The 17319-nt window shown below is 45.1% G+C and overlaps 1 long non-coding RNA gene across 1 annotated transcript in view; it reads left to right on the top strand.

The window, feature by feature from the left end:
- LOC129553161 (uncharacterized) overlaps positions 1–17319 on the top strand; it is a 205494-nt gene that overhangs the window by 134335 nt on the left and 53840 nt on the right. The window contains exon 3 of the long non-coding RNA XR_008685406.2: positions 14912–15027. This is a non-coding gene — a long non-coding RNA (uncharacterized LOC129553161). The remainder of the gene's footprint in view (positions 1–14911; positions 15028–17319) is intronic.

Raw genomic sequence — 17319 nt, 5'->3', positions numbered from 1 at the left:
GAGTTGAGTTGTAATGTCACCTCCTGGCCACTAGAGGACCTCATTCTATTTAAGCAGGGGAAGACTTGTTCAGGGCCTTTCTGCACTGGAGGTTTGCTTATCTGCCCTTCACTTAATTTACCAGAGGCCTTATATGTGGATACATCATGAGCTATAAAGCATCAGAAGATATTTAGGGCAGATAGCCATTCAGTGCTGAATTGCTAAGGAGTTCACCTCCAGCCTGCATGTTATGAGATAGCTCTAGAGTTAAGAAGGTCTTTATTATTTTGAGTACAAATCCATCTCTTTGCAACTTCTGCCAGTTGGACTTCTGAACAACATGAGGTTTGTCATGGTTTTACACCACAGTCCCTTAAAGATGCTCCCCAGTGGAGAAGGCAACAAAATGGCTTGGATTTAACATAACACATAGCAGTTACAGTATATGTTAGGTAGTGTGCTAAGTGCTTTACAAATATTAACTTAATTCTCAAAACCACCCTATGAGAGAGGTGCTATTACTAGCCCCATTTTACAGATGAGGAAACTGAGACACAGAATAGGAGTTCACTGAGAATCATGCAGCTATGAAGGGGAAGGGCTGAGATTTTCTTAAAAACTTTTTATTCTGTATTGGAGTATATGGCTCAGACAGTAAAGAGCCTGTCTGCCATTCATGAGACCTGGCTTCGATACCTGGTTCGGGATGACCTCCTGGAGAAGGGAAAGGCTACTCACTCCAGTGTTTTTACCTGGACAATTCCATGGACAGAGGAGCCTGGTGGGCTACAGACCATGTGGTTGCAGAGTCTGACATGGCTGAGCAACTAACAGTATAGCCAATTAACAATGCTGTGACAGTTTCAGGTGGACGGCAAAGGGACTCAGCTGTACACATACATGAGTCCGTTCTTCCCCAGACTCTTCTCCCACCCAGACTGTCAGGCTGAGAGTTGAACCCAGGCAGTGAAACTCCAGAGTTCATATTTTTAACTAGCATACTCTGCTGCCTCATAGGAGAGGGGCCAGATAAACAATGACATATCTTTTAAGACATTTCAACCTATTTTTTCATTGTAAGTACATAAGAAATTTGGAAAATCAAGAGAGGAAACAAGTCACCCATAACCCTGCCACAGCACCGCAGTCACAGCTATCAGTCTTTTGTTTCTGCTTTCATTTTTTCATGTGCGTGTGTATTGTTTTCATATCTCTGTACATGCAATTTGTATTCTGCTTTTCTACTTAACATGTAATGTTTTAGTGTCATTTCATACTTTTCATAACCGGTATTTTAAACATTCTAAGAATGTATGTGTGTGCTGACGTAATGGAGTTCTAAGGGAGCTGGTAGAAAAGAATGTCCAAAGAAGGGAGGGAATGATACAAACCATCAAGGCAAGGATGCAAAATGCCCAGGGGACCTCTGGCCTCACACAACTGTAGCAAAAGGCCACTGTGCTGACACGTCATGTCAGTGGCACTGAGCAAGGAGGCGGCAGCTGGTGACGCAGCGCCTCATGGCATTTGGAAGCTAAAAAAAGCTCTGTAAGGTGACAGCGTGTGGTCAGGGCTCTGTAGGGGACAAGCAGGGCCTATAGTCACTGTAGCATCTTGCACTAGCGTGGATTCAGAGAAGACGTGAATTCTAATTCCAGCTCTATTAGCTGTGTTAGTCTTAGACACTTCAGTTCACTTCTTTGGGTATCAGTTTCCTTAACTATTCACAGGCACAAGAACAGTTCTCATGAAGGGTATTGAGAAAAATGATCTGTGGAGTCAGTGAGGGATGACTACAAGTGATCCAGACCTGATTTATAGTGGATCAAGCAGTAAAGACTTTTAATTAGTTCACATAACAGGAAGTTTGGAGGTGAGTTTCCAAAGCTCGCCCAAGGGCTCAACAATGTCATCAATGAGCCCAGACTGTTCTCTCTTTGCAAGCCACCATCCTTAGAGCATTGGTTGTATTTCTTGCCTTCTAGTACAGTCATTTTAATGACAGGATCCTTAGTGGAGCAATACTGACCTTTCCTTATAAAAGTCCAGTTTAAGGGAGGTACTCTTGCTCTGTCTGCCTAGTAGGAAGGGCCCTGTGTCCTTTTGTTCCACTCTTTGCATGGATGAGGAAGTTTTTCTGTGAAGGAGTCCCCTAGCACATGCTCAGAACCCCTTCCAACACCACTGTCTCAGTCTGCGCTGTTTGCTGTAACAAAATACTGCAGACTGCGTGACTTAAACGACAAACACAGATTTCTTGCGGGTCTAGAGACTGGTCTAAAGTCCAAGATCAAGCTGTTGGTGGATTCAGTCCTTGGGCTCTCTTCCTGGCTTGCAGACAGATGTACCTTCTTGCTGTGCCCTTACAGCGAGAAAGAGAAAGGAAGAGAAAGAGAGTTCTGGTCTTCCATCATGGAGATTCCACTCTGGTGACCTCATTTAAACCTAATTACTTTACAAAGGACCCACCCTTGGATACTATCCTACTGGGGGTTAGAGACTCAACATATGGATCTTTTTTTGGGGGGACATAGTTTGTGACACCAGTCTACTCTGTCTTCACTATGTCCTGGGACCGTGTGCGGTGACTTCTGCAGCTTTGTCAAAGGCTGTAGGTTCCTGCACTTTCTCAGATTGTCATTCTCTGCAGAAAATGCATCCCTTCCCATTGAATCTGCAGGCAGAAGATTTGTACTGTTAAACCACTTGTCACAAGTGTTGCTTATCACATTGTGCGCTTGTTGAAGGCTGGTTTCATCTGCTAGCCTGTGAGCCCTTTGAAGTCAGAAACCATGTCTGTTTTGTCCACTGCTCTCTTCCAGGGCCTAGCGTGGTGTGTGGCACGTAGCAGGTGTGCAGCAGACATCCACTGAGTGAGTGGATCGGTCTTCCACAGCCTGAGCTCTTGTCAGTATTTCTGCGTGCATTTGTGGCTGTCACAGAATCTAGTTTCCTGAGTCCCAGCGACTTATTTGCACAAGTCACCTCCCTGACCAATAAGGACTTATTTTAGAAGCCACTCCATAATCTTATGGGCTTCCCAGATGGCTCAGTGGGTAAAGAATCCACCTGCAATGCTGGACTTGAAAGAGACATGGGATCGATCCCTGGGTCAGGAAGATGCCCTGGAGGAGGACATGGCAATCCACTTCAGTATTCTTGCCTGAAGAATCCTGTAGACAGAGGAGTCTGATGAGCTACAGTCCATAGGCTTGCAAAGAGTCGGACCCGACTGAAGCGACTTAGCATGCATGCATGCACAGTCTCATGGTGGGTGGTGACAGATTCCATAGCAGATGCTGTTGACACTTGTTCTACACCCACCTGGGCTATTTGAGTTCACCTGTAGCTGAGGTCGACTGATCCAGTACGTTGACAGGTCCTACCTGCAGCTATCTGGGGCTATATCTAGGGGATGTTGATGCCTCCAGGGGAAAACCTCAACCAGTTGGGGATGAGAGTGGATGAGAAATGCCCCAGGCCGCCTGTCCTCCAATGGAACTAGTCCGAGGTGTTCCACATGAATTTTGAAGAATGCCCAGTGGGAGTTAGCTCTGTTTGTCTGAATGCATCTCACCCATCACTGCCTAGACTCCCTTCCTTGTCCACTGCTCATTCAATTTTTTGAGTATCTCTCTTGCTCCTCAGATCCTGATGTTGCTCTTTGGTATGTCCCAGCACCTCACACATCAACTTTCATGATCAGAGTAGGCGCTCAAGAACTATTTGTCAAATGAGGAAATCGTTGTAAAGTGTCAAGTATCAGATAGGAGCCTGATGGAATTGATGCAAAGATAAAGCAGTTCCCGCATCAATTAGGAATAGCATCAGATGAGACCACATTGTTGGGTTGGTAAACTTCTCTCCCTTGGTTCTTGCCTTGGCATAACAAAGATTTGTAACCACGGAACACTTGTAGCTCAAACAGGCAGGATTTTATTAAGCAAGCAGCAGGCCATATTCATAATGACAAAGTAGTTACAGCTCAGTTACAGCTTAAGTGGGAAGCAGGCAGTGGGCAACAGGCTCCCAAGACAAGGTCAGGCCAACCCTCAAAGCCGCCCTGAGTCCTCTTGGCTTCCCTTTTTATACTTTCTGTCTCCTCCCCCTGTAGTCTGATTGGTTACACCCAGGACCAGAAGTTCTTGCTTAGGTCCTTGACTTCCCCTTTAATGGGTCTCTTTTTTTTTTTTTTCTTCCTCCCTCTGCTTGCTCCTTGGGAGAAAAGATATGACAAACCTAGAGAGCATACTAAAAAGTAGACGCATTACTTTGCCAACAAAGGTCTGTATAGTCAAGGCTATGGTTTTTCCAGTGGTCATGTATGGATGAGAGAGTTGGACTGTAAAGAAGGATGAGCACCAAAGAATTAATGCTTTCGAACTGTGGTGTTGGAGAAGACTCTTCAGAGTCCCTTGGACTGCAAGGAGACCCAACCAGTCCATCCTAAAGGAGATCAGTCCTGGGTGTTCATTGGAAGGACTGACACTGAAGCTGTAATACTTTGGCCACCTGATGAGAAGAGCTGACTCATTGGAAAATACCCTGATGCTGGCAAAGAAAAAAACAGGAGGAGAAGGGGATGACAGAGGATGAGATGGTTGGATGGCATCGTAGACTCAATGGACATGAGTTGGAGCAAGCTCCTGGGGGTGGTGAAGGACAGGGAAGCCTGGTGTGCTGCAGTCCACAGGGTCTCAAAGAGTCAGACACGACTGAGCGGCTGAGCAACCACTGTGTGGTTCCGCCATCCTGGACTCCTCTGTTTTTCTCTGTTCCAACTACCTGACAATGTGAGCTTCCTTGAGGTCAAAGGACTTGAGGACCCCATCCCCGGAGCGCCTCCCACATCCCCTCTCAGTCATTTGGCCCTTGCCTTCTGCTACCTTGGACTGCTAAGAATTTGCAGTGACAACCAGCAGGGGCTTCCCTCAGCTGTTGCCTGTCCTCCTGCACAACACCGAGAGACTGGGCTCAGTGTGCGTCTCAAAAACAAGGCAGTCGTCTACAGCCAGTAACGGAGACAGGGCTGTTTAAGGGAGCATGCCCTGAGGAAGGTGAGGTCACGGGTCTTCACAGCAGAGACATCAGCTGAGAATCCGGAGACCTGATTCACTGGTCCTGGGACTTAGGCAAGTTATTTAATAATACAACAAGATCCACAACAGCCATTCTCGTTTATTGAGTACTTCCTGTGGGTCAGGCACTGCATTTGGCACATGGTATCTAGCTAATCTCTTGCAGCAACCCTGTGAAACAGTCACTGTTCCTGTTCTCATTTTTTTCATAGCGAGTATTTTATTTTATTTTTAAATTGAAATATGGTTGCTTTACACTGCTGTGTCAGTTTCTCAGTTCAGTTTAGTCGCTCAGTCTGATTCTTTGTGACCCCATGGACTGCAGCACGCCAGGCCTCCCTGTCCATCACAACTCCCAGAGTTTACTCAAACTCATGCCCATTGAGTCGGTAATGCCATCCAACCATCCCATCCTCTATTGTCCCCTTCTCCTCCTGCCCTCAATCTTTCCCAGCATCAGGGTCTTTTCCAATGAGTCAGTTCTTCATATCAGGTGGCCAAGGTACTGGAGTTTCAACTTCAGCTTCCAATGAATATTCAGGACTGATTTCCTTTAGGATGGACTGGTTGGATCTCCTTGCAGTCCAAGGGATACTCAAAAGTCTTTTCCAACACCACAGTTCAAAAGAATCAATTCTTTGGTATTCAGCTTTCTCTTTTTTCCCTCAGGGCAGAATAAAATTTATGTTTCCAATTATTTTCTTTTTTTAAATTTATTTATTTTAATTGGAGGCTAATTACTTTATAATATTGTAGTGGTTTTGCCATACATTGACATGAATCAGTCATGGGTGTACATGTGTTCCCCATCCTGAACCCCCTCCCATCTCCCTCCCTATCCCATCCCTCTGGGTCATCCCAGTGGTGCTCAGCTTTCTTTATAGTCCAACTCTCACATGCATACATGACTACTGGAGAAACCATAGCTTTGAGTAGACAGACTTTTGTTGGCAAAGTAATGTCTCTGCTGTTTAATATGCTGTCTAGGTTGGTCATAACTTTCCTTCCAAGGAGTAAGCGTCTTTTAATTTCATGGCTGCAATCAGCATCCGCAGTGATTTTGGAGCCCAAAAAAATAAAGTCTCTCAGTTTCCACTGTTTCCCATCTCTCTGTCATGAAGTGATGGGACCAGATGCCATGATCTTAGTTTTCTGAATGTTGAGCTTTAAGCCAACTTTTTCACTCTCCTCTTTCACTTTCATCAAGAGGCTCTTTAGTTCTTTGCTTTCTGCCATGAGGAGAGCCGCATGTGTGTCCCCTGAGGGGCGCAGCTCAGCGAGGCCGCTGCAGGGGCGGGGGCTCCGGGGGCAGCAGACCTGCGCATGGCATAAGTCCTCTCGGAGGAGGTCACCTTTAACCCCACCACAGAGCCACCAGCACTGACACAGGACTGGGAAACAGACCTTTGGCGGGCACAAACAAAACCTCGTGCGCAACCAGGACCCAGGAGAAGGGAGCAGTGACCCCACAAGATACTGAGCCAGACTTGCCCGGGAGGGTCCATAGTCTCCAGCAGAGGCACGGGGTCAGTGATGGCCTGCTGCAGGGTTGGGGGCCCTGAGGGCATCAGTGCATGCATGGGACCTTTTGAAGGTCGCCATTATCTTTGTTACCTCCACCATAGTTTGGCCTCAGGTAAATAACAGGGAGGGAACACAGCCCCATCCATCAACAGGAAATTGGATTCAAGATTTACTGAGCATGGCCCCGCCCATCAGAAGTAGACCCAGTTTCCCCCTCAGTCAGTCTCTCCCATCAGGAAGCTTCCATGAGCCTCTTATCCTTCTCCATCAGAGGGCAGACAGGATGAAAATCACAATCACAGAAAACTAACCGATCTGATCACACAGACCACAGCCCTGTCTAACTCAATCAAACTATGAGCCATGCCGCGTAGGGCCACCCAAGGTGGACAGGTCATGGTGGAGAGTTCTGACAGAATGTGGTCCACTGGAGAAGGGAATGGCAAACCACTTCAGTATTCTTGCCTTGAGAGTCCCATGAACAGTATGAAAAGGCAGAAAGATAGGACACTGAAAGATGAACTCCCCAGGTCGGTAGGTGCCCAATATGCTACTGGAGATCAGTGGAGAAGTAACTCCAGAAAGAATGAAGGGATGAAGCCAAAGCAAAAACAATACCCAGTTGTGGATGTGACTGGTGATAGAAGCAAGGTCTGATGCTCTAAAGAGCAATACTGCATAGGAACCTGGAATGTTAGGTCCATGAATCAAGGCAAATTGGAGGTGGTCAAACAGGAGATGACAAGAGTGAACATAGACATTCTAGGAATCAGTGAACTAAAATGGACTGGAATGGGTGAATTTAACCCAGATGACCATGATATCTACTACTGTGGGCAAGAATCCCTTAGAAGAAATGGAGTAGCCATCATAGTCAACAAAAGAGTCCTAAATGAAGTACTTGGATGCAATCTCAAAGACGACAGAATGATCTCTGTTCGTTTCCAAGGCAAACGATTCAATATCACGGTAATCCAAGTCTATGCCCCTACAGTAACGCTGAAGAAGCTGAAGTTGAACAGTTCTATGAAGACCTACAAGACCGTCTAGAACTAACACCCCAAAATGATGTTCTTCTCATTAGGCGGGACTGGAATGCAAAAGTAGGAAGTGTCAGTTTCTGCTGTATAGCAAAATGAATCAGTCATATGTACCTGTTCCCATTTTACAGAGAAAAACCCCAACGAGGTTCAGAGAAGCCGAGACACCCTGCAGTCATGCAGCTGGTGAGTGGCAAGGCCAGCTTTCCCCTCCGTATTTGCCCACCTTGGATTTCTTAAATCCGGGCAGTAGCCCTCTGGGGGCCTCTGTTTCCTCTTCCGTAAAGGGGAGGGTGGCACTAATCACTTAGGATCTCCAGGCCCTTGTGATTTTGCAGCAGAATCTCTCTCAGAAGATGGTAGCAAGTTGGTTAGGTTCTGGAGAGGATGTATCTTTTAAGTGAAGTTAACTCAGTTCTGAAGCATTAAAAAAAAGCAAGAAAATAGGAGAAAGTTGCAACATTGGCCACTACAACAACAACAGATACAATGAAAACCGCAATGCAAGGACTATTTTGTGTCTGATCAGCATAGAACAAACACTGAGTAAATTCTGAAGGTGAGACACTCAAAACATTTTTGTTGAGTGAATAAACACACACAAAATGAACAAATGATTCTATTAGTCCATCACCACCACCCCCTACCCTTAGTTAGGAACTGCTTCGTAAGTTTACTCTCCTGATAGATGGAAAAGACAAACTGATTATCTATATGAAATCCAAAGCTTCATTACTATTTTATTTCTATTCTATTCATTACTATTTATTCATTGCTATTTTATTTGCTCTAGTATTCCTGTTGTTAAATACACCAGCAAATTGCTTTTGACTTCCTCAGCACAAGGTGCTACGTATGTAGTCATACATTTTAATTGTAAAACTATCTCTAACAAAATAGACTTAAATTTTTTTAGAATTTCTCTGAAACTCTCTGTAAACCTACCCTAGAATTTTCCTTCTACATTCTATAAGTGTTACCAAAATAATACAGTTATAGAAATAAAAAACGAAAACCACAATCAGGATGGAGACTATAAAAGACAAACAGATAAACAGAAACAAACTCCGAAAGACAGCAAGTGTTAAAGAGGATGTGGAGAAATTGGGACCCTGGAGTGTAAAATGGTGTAGCTGCTGTGGGACGTAGTATGGCAATTCCTCAAAACTTTAAAAATAGAATTACCATAGGATCCAGGAATTACACTTCTCAGTATATATCCAAAAAAACTAATGACATATTAGCACTAACGTTCATTACAGAACTATTCACAATAGCTATGATATGGAAGTAACTTCAGTGTCCATCAATGGATGAATATATAAAGCAAATGTAGTATATATATGAAATAGGATATGATTTTACATTAAAAAAATGGAAATTCAGGGTTTCCCTGGTAGTACAGTGGTTAAGCATCTGCCTTGCAGAGCAGGGGACACCAGTTCGATCCCTGGTCTGGGAGGATCCCACATGCTGCAGAGCAACTAAGTCCATGCATCACAACTCCTGAGCCCACGCGCTGCAACTATTGAAGCCCATGTGCTTGGAGCTCGCGCTCTGCAACAAGAGAAGCCACCGCAATGAGAAGCCCACACACCGCAACTAGGGAAAGCCCCCATCAGCGGCGAAGACCCACCGTAGCTAAAAACAAACAAATAAATCTTAAAAAAAAATAGATGGAAATTCTGACTCCTGCCACAACATGGATGAACCTTGAGGACATGGTGCTAATTGAAATAGACAAGCAGGCAAATACTGTATGATTCCACTTACATGACCTAGAGGAGTCAATATTCATAGAGATAGAAAGTACAATGGTGTTTGCCAGGGGCTGAGGGTGGGAGAGGAATGATTGCTTAATGGGTACAGAATTTCAGTTCTGCAAAATAAAAACATATGGACCTTGAAAGCACAGTAATGTGAATGCATGTTGCACTATTGAACTGTACACTTAAAAATGGTTAAGATGCAAAAAATGGTTAAGATGGTAAATTTTATGTTATTGGTGTTTGATCACAACTGAAAAAAAGAATTAAAGAAAAAAAGAGAAATGACGGTAAAGGCTGTGACTTCAGAGAAGTTATTACTGCTAGTCCAGCAATACATGGCTATTGCTGGTACATCAGGAGCTTGACTGCGGGGGAAAGTGGGTCTTGTCTGGGAAGCTCTCTAAAGGAGCCCATGGTTGGGTCAGTGGCCCAATCAGCTGTGACAGCTGAACATGGGAGCGCTCAAGGGCCAAGGCCACGCTCATGGCTTACATGAGCCCTGTGACATCTGCACTGCCAGTATCATTTCAGGAACTTGAGGACTCCAAGTGGGAAGCCCTGACAGCTGGGTTGGGGGGTGGCCGGAAGGGGAAGACGTTCTTCACATGGCTCTCAATCAGCAGCCGATGGCATCTGACCTCATGCTTGCATTTGTGGCCTTGCTCTGGAATGCATTTAAGAAGCGAGAACCCTCTATGGCAAAAATAGTTCTTTGTTGTTTTGGAAGGGGGGATGGTTTGACTCGTTTTTAACTCTTCTGTTCAGGAATATCCAATTCAACTCTGTCATATCCCTGAATATGAGGGGAGGTGGGAAAATGAGGTGATGACATGCTCAATTATTTTTTCTGCAAGAAAAAAATGAAAGGATAACGACTTACTGAGAAAATAACAAACGCATACGTAAAGAAATACATGCTATGCAATATTCCTGACCAGCAGTGATGGACTTTGCCCCACCCAAATGTTTGGAGTTCCCAGCTCACCAGTGATGGTGGCCAGCGACAGAAATTCCAGTGGGGGAGCATGAAAATTCTCTGCCTTTTCTTCCCATTAAATTTAGACCTTGAGGGGAAAAAGGATGGAGAGAAACAACTGCACAGGACTGTTAACAAAGGGAGCATCTCAATCAAGACTCTGTCAGTGGGGGAGAGAAAGAACCCAACCCACTGGCTGAAGAAACAAAGAGAAACTCATGGGCTCATGTGTCTGACATGTTCAGGATAGTCTGACTTCAGGCACAGCTGGATCCAGGTGCTCACACAAAGCCTGTCGACGTCTTTCTCTTTCATCTTTCCGTCCTGGTTTCCCTCTGGGTTCACTTCATTCTTGGGCAGCTGTCTGTGTGGCGGCTTCAGCAGCTCCAGGCCCAAAGCTTACCAGAAAGAGAATTTCTCCCCCCAGTACTTACTGCAGAAGTCTCCTGGCTTTCCTGTTTTGGGTTTGACCTAGGTCACAAGCCCACCGCTGACCCACTCACTGTGGCCAGGGTAGTGAAGTATGTGGAATGGCTATGCTAGGATCATGAACCCATACATGAGCCAGAGAGCAGGGGCGCCTTCTGATGGCACAGGGCTGACAGTAAAGGTGCAGAAGCTCCCCACTGGGGGTCTGGGCTGGTGCCAGAGGAAGGCGTGACAGATGTAGGGCAGGCAAACAACTGTTCATCATGTGGGGCACGTGCAGGGAGGCAGAAGATAGGCCTCTTTCAGGATTCTGATTTCTTTGTTTCCTTTATCATCATTGCAGAGTGCTGGGGGTTATTGATGGAGTGGCTGCTCCTATCTTTTACCTTCTGCAAGGATTGTAAGTCACCTCTTTTTAAAAACTGTTCAGTTCAGTTCAGTTCATTCGCTCAGTCATGTCCAACTCTCCGCGACCCCATGAATCACAGCACACCAGGCCTCCCTATCCATCACCAACTCCTGGAGTACACTCAAACTCATGTCCACAGAGTCAGTGATGCCATCCAGCCATCTCATTCTCCGTCGTCCCCTTCTCCTCCCGCCCCCAACCTTTCCCAGCATCAGAGTCTTTTCCAGTGAGTCAACTCGTCGCATGAGGTGGCCAAAGTATTGCAGTTTCAGCTTTAGCATCAGTCCCTCCAATGAACACCCAGGATCGATCTCCTCTAGAATGGACTGGTTGGATCTCCTTGCAGTATAAGGGACTCTCAAGAGTCTTCTCCAGCACCACAGTTAAACATCCTTTTATTCCCCCCCTCGACTTTACTGAGGTGTCACTGACATGTAACATTGTGTAAGTTTGAGGTATACGATGTAATGATTGGATGCATGTATATATGGTGAAATGATTACCGCAGCAAGGTTTGTTAGCACATGCTTTACCTCGTATAGTCATAATCTGCATGTGTGTGTGGTTAAGAACTTTTAGAATACACTGTTTTAGCAACTTTCAAAATACAATTTAGTATTGTTAACTGTATATTGATTATAAGTATATTGTTAGCATATTGATTATAAGTATAATCACTAGGCTGTATATAAGATCCATAGAATTTATTCATCTTATATCTGGAAATCTGTACCCCTCAATCACCTCCCCCATTCCACACCGCTCCCCCCCATCCCTGGAGGAGGGCATGGCAAACCATTTCAGTATTCCTGCCTGGAAAATTCCATGGACAGAGGAGCCTGGTGGGCTTCAGTCCATGGAATCACAAGAGTTGGACATGACTGAGCAACTAAACCATCACCAATGTTCCATTATATATATATATATATATATATATATATATGCTGTGCTGTGCTTAGTCACGTGTCTGACTCTTTGCAACCCCACGGACTGTAGCCCACCAGGCTCCTCTGCCCATGGGCATTCTCCAGGCAAGAATACTGGAGTGGGTTGCCATGCCCTCCTCCAGGGGCTCTTCCCAACCCAGGGATCGAACCTGGGTCTCCTGCGTTGCAGGAGGATTCTTTACCGTGTGAGCCACCAGGGAAGCCCAAGAATACTGGAGTGGGTAGCCTATCCCTTCTCCAGGAGATCTTCCTGACCCAGAATCAAAACAGGGTCTCCTGCATTGCAGGCAGATTCCTTACCAGCTGATCTACCAGGGAAGCCCAAAGGTGGATAGATAGATAGATAGAAAGGTGTATATATTGGGTTGGTCAAAAAGTTTGTTTGGGTTTTTCTGTAACATCTTACAAAAACCCAAATGAACTTTTTTGCCAACCCAAGATATCACAGTTTATTTATCTGTTCATCTGTTGATGGACACACAGGTTATTTCCAGGTCTCGGTTGCTATAAACAATGCTACAGTGAATATGTGGGTGCAGATATATTTTAGAGATGGTGTTGTGTTTCTTCTGGATATTTACCCAGAAGTGGGACTGCTGGATCGCATGGTAGCTCTACTTTTAATTTTTTGAGGAACAACCACACTGTTTTCCATAATGCCTGCCCCAGTTTACATTCTACCAACAGTGTATGAGGGATCCCATTTCTCTACATCCTCTCCAGCGTTTGCCGTGGCTTGTCTTTTTGATGATAGCTATTCTGACAGAAGTGAGGTGAAATTTCAGTGGTTTTGATTTGCATTTCCCTAATCAGTGTTGAGCATCATTTCATACTCCTGTTGGCCATTTGAAAGTCTTTGGAAAAATATCTATTCAGGTCCATGTCCATTTTTAAATGGGATTATATGTTTTTATCTTTGCTATTGAATTTTATGATTTCCTTACATATTTTAGATATTGATCCCTTATCAGATATGTGGTTTGCAAGTATTTTCTCCCATTCTATTGGTTGCCCTTTCATTTTGACTTGATTTGGGGCAATAAGGAGCCCTGTGGTCAGGATGCCTGTAATGCTATTTCTGGGCAGTGACCATTCTGTTTTGTGTTTTGCTGCATACGAACAACTACAAACATTTATTTTCTTGCTCAAGGACCTGGGGTTGACCATGTACTGGCTGGGATTGGCCGGGCTTGGCTCCAGGTTGCAGGTTGGGTCCAAATCTCTTTGGCCTGGCAGCTACTTGGGGCCTGCCTTTCTCATGGCAGATCATGCAGGTGTCAAGGGCATACCAACCTGTGCAAGCCTGGAAGAGTTCATGTCATGCTTGCTAATATGCTTTTAGCCAAAGCAAAGCATATAGCCAAGCCCAGTGTCAGTGACGTGGGAGCACATTCCCTGCTCCGCAAGGCCTTATGGTGGAGCGAGGAGAGAAGAAATAGGAACAGCTGTCCAATCTGCCATGTGTTTCATTCATGAGACCTCATCCATGTCAGCCTTCCCACACAGAACTAGCTTCGTGATCCATCTAGTCTTTCTGATAAGGGAGATGTTTTATGCAAGAATTTGTTTCCTCCTTGAGGGCAAGTCAAGGTTGAGATATGAACACTAAACCCACTCAAGTATTGCTCCATGGGTTGTGTAAGGAGATGATCTTCCTATTACCTGTCTGACTCCCCTACTGGGTTGGCAGGTGGTCAGTGCAGGAGCAGGAGAGACCTGGCTGCAGAACCCGGGGCTGAAAGTGAGCTGAAGGAGACATCCTGACAGCCCGGCAGCTGGTCTGGCTAAGGTTCCTGTAACAGAGGGCTCGGCAGAATGAGATCAAATCAGGGAGAACGGATGGAGCTGGGGGAGCAGACCAGAGTAACCAAGTCCTGAACGGATTGCAGGGTGGGAGCTTGAGAAAGTTCTCAGACAACAGGAATTCTCAGCCTGGGAGGGGAGGAAGTGTTAAGATCTAGAACATAACCTACTCCGTCACTGCTTTTCACTCCAAGAAGGAAACAGTAGCTGGGCAGTCAGTTTTCCCTCCCACTCCTGCTTTGGCAAATTTCTTAAAACTGCTTAAAAATATCAATATAGGTAATTATTTGCATGACTTCCCTATGTCATATGAGGAGCTCCTATTGCATAAAACACTTGCAAAGAAATAGTGTGATAGTTACTTTTCTCTTTAGCTCCTGGAGTAAGCTGAGTATTTTACAAGATGAGTGGTTGCTATTGAAATGATCTTTCCAGCTGCTCTGATGGTTTTATTTTTCTTATAATTAGCTTTGTAATGCAGAAGTTGGTTTGTTATATTTGAGTAACGGAGGCCCAGACTGTCAACTGAAGCTGCAGGGAAAAGACACTCCATTACTGTAAATGGGTATTTCTGTGAGGACAGCTCTTCTGCTTGTTCTCTTACACATCGAGGGTCTGAGGTGCAGGGCATGGCCCAGCAGGTGGAGGGTGGGACGAGAGGATTCGAGAGGGCAGAGAGCCATTTTCTCCTGTAGAGAATGCGGAGTCTTCTGCACAGCTGGGCGTCCACAGATGGCAAGGATCATATTCCCAGGTCTGGTGCCAGTGAAGAAGCAGAAAGCCTTTACTTTCCTGTACAATTGGAGGTTGATATTGGTACCAGATGGGAGAGAACAAATTTATTAACAATAATGCCAAGATCTATGAGGAACTTATTTTGCACCACAAAGTGAATGCTTTATGTCTTCAAAATAATCCAATATAATAGGTACTATCATTTTCTCCATTTTACAGGTGAGAGAATTGAGGGTGAAGTGGTGAAATAAACTGCTCAGGGTAACTCATCCAGAAAGGGGTGGAGCAGGAATCCAGACCCAGCCTGCACTGAAGTTCACGGCGATTTGTCCAATGTAAGCTCCCAGTGTGACATGGTTGTAAAAGCTACACGTTGGGCTTAGTCAGTGTTCATAGATACCCAATGTATCAACACAGGTCCAGAGTGGCTCCCCTGGGTAGATTAGCTCCCCAAAGTGCTGAATTCTGGGGAATGGTGAATTCACAGGAATGGTGCCTATGAGGTATCAGGGAGAGGGCTGGGCGTTCTAAGCAGGAAAGGAGAGGACAGTGAACTGGACTTCGCAGTTGCCCGCCTCCACATCCACGTACTCTTCTCGCACTAAGGGACAGCAGTGGGGGTGACAGAGTGACTCACAGCTCTGATGGGCTCTGCTTGGTCCATAGCTAAACCAATCAGGAAAGTCTCATTCCTTTGCCTCTGTGATTGGCTCAGAGATGGGCAGATCTAAGACATTTCAGGCCAGTGAGATGCAAGGAAGGATTTAGTAGGGATGTTTAGGAAAGTCACTCTGAACTTCAATGAGGGGATTCAAGAAGGGACCCTCTCTCTACCCAACTCACCCCCAACAATAAGCAGAAAGCAAATAGCCGGTGGATGGCTGAGTAACTAAGTCAATCTTCCCTCCCCAAAATAAGCTCACCTCAACTTGGGGCTCTCCTTCAGATGAATCTATAAATCTCCTTATTGTTTCATCTCCCTTGAGCTGAATTTTCTTTTTATTGAAGCTGACAGCCTTTTCACTGGCATAACATAGTGTACAAAAGGAAGACTATCTTTATTTCCTTATCCAGAAAGCAGAATTAGAACGTGGGGGAACTAGATATCTCCCTCAAGGTACGGAGCTGCCTTGTGGTGAGTATTCCAGAATTTGAAGCGTCCAAGCTAAAGCTGGGAAATTGCAGAGAGATTTCTAAGAGGGAAGAGAGTCACTGTTGCTGGCATGCCCACCACCACCACCAAGGTGGGGAATCTCAGATCACTTTAAAGTGGGAGCAGGACTCTGTGGCTGGAAGAGGTTGATGCTGATTGCCCCTGCCTGCTGGGCTTCCCAGGTGGCACTATTGGTAAATAACCCACCTGCCAATGTGGGGGATGTAAGAGATGCAGGTTCAATCCCTGGGTCAGGAAGAACCCCTGGAGAGGGGCACAGCTTCCAGTATTCTTGCCTGGGAAACCCCATAGACAGAGGAGCCTGTGGGGCTCCAGTCTGTGGGATCGCAAAGAGTTGGACATAACTGAGCGACTGAGCATGCGCAACCTCCCAGCTGCTGGATAGTTTCTCAAAACAAAACAAGGACATCTGTTTAGTTTTTCTTGCACTATCTTCAAAGGGGGCGAAGACTGTTGAAATCATTTTTTCCGAATCTCTCACATTTTAAGGAGTTGAGTCAAATTGGTGCTAATTTAATGTGCACTATAGCTGACACATCAGCTTTTAAGTCTAGTTGGCGGTGCAGTTGCATTGTACTTTTTAGTTGATTTTTGTAAGCTTTCTAGTAAAATGGTAAAATGGGACCTTTCATACAGTTAATGTGATTGGTGGAGCAATGCCCATTTTGTTAGATGTGCCACAGAATTCTTAGCATAATAAACTATTTAAAAGGTTTATAGTTGTGATATCTTTGCTCTCCTGACATACTCAGAGTCATATTTATGGTTTGATCATTGTGAAGTTCAGTGTCAGGAATGCTTCTTACCCTTGCCGAGGCAATATTTTTCTTATAGGGAAGAAAGAACCCCATCGGCTCTGCTCAGTCTTCTGATTCAGAAACATGTTGCCTGTTCTAGGTTCCATTCAGGTCTCTTCTGGATCCATCATCTTTGAATTTATTTAAACACTTAAAAGGCACTGGGACTTCCCTGGCAGTCCAGTGATTAAAACTTTCACCTTCTAATGCAAGTAGTGGGAGTTTGATACATGGTCAGGATCTTCCCTGGTGGCTCAGATGGTAAAGAATCTGCCTTCAGTGCAGCAGACCAGGTTCGATCCCTGGGTCAGAAAGATCCCCTGGCAAATGGAATAACTACCCACTCCAGAATTCTTGCCTGGAGAATTCCATGGACAGAGAGGAGCCTGGTGGGCTACAGTCAGTGGGATCTCGAAGAGTTAGACACGACTGAGTGACTAACACTTTCACTTTCTTTCGGGGAGCTAGGATCCCACATGCTTCACAGACAAAAAAACAAAACAAAACAGAAAACAGAAACAATATTGCAATAAATTCAATAAAGACTAAAAATGGCCCGCATAAAAAATCTTCTAAAAATAACAAAAATAAAAAGCAATGTCTGTTTCTCACGTGTACTACCTGCTCACCATGAGAAGCCTGCTTTCTTTTGTTTA

The sequence above is a fragment of the Moschus berezovskii genome, chromosome 18, assembly GCF_049115385.1.
Source record: "Moschus berezovskii isolate FMDL1 chromosome 18, NW_MosBer_1.0, whole genome shotgun sequence".
NCBI lineage: Eukaryota > Metazoa > Chordata > Mammalia > Artiodactyla > Moschidae > Moschus > Moschus berezovskii.
Note: the sequence above shows the minus strand (reverse complement) of the source record. Positions and strands in the feature narration are given on the sequence as shown.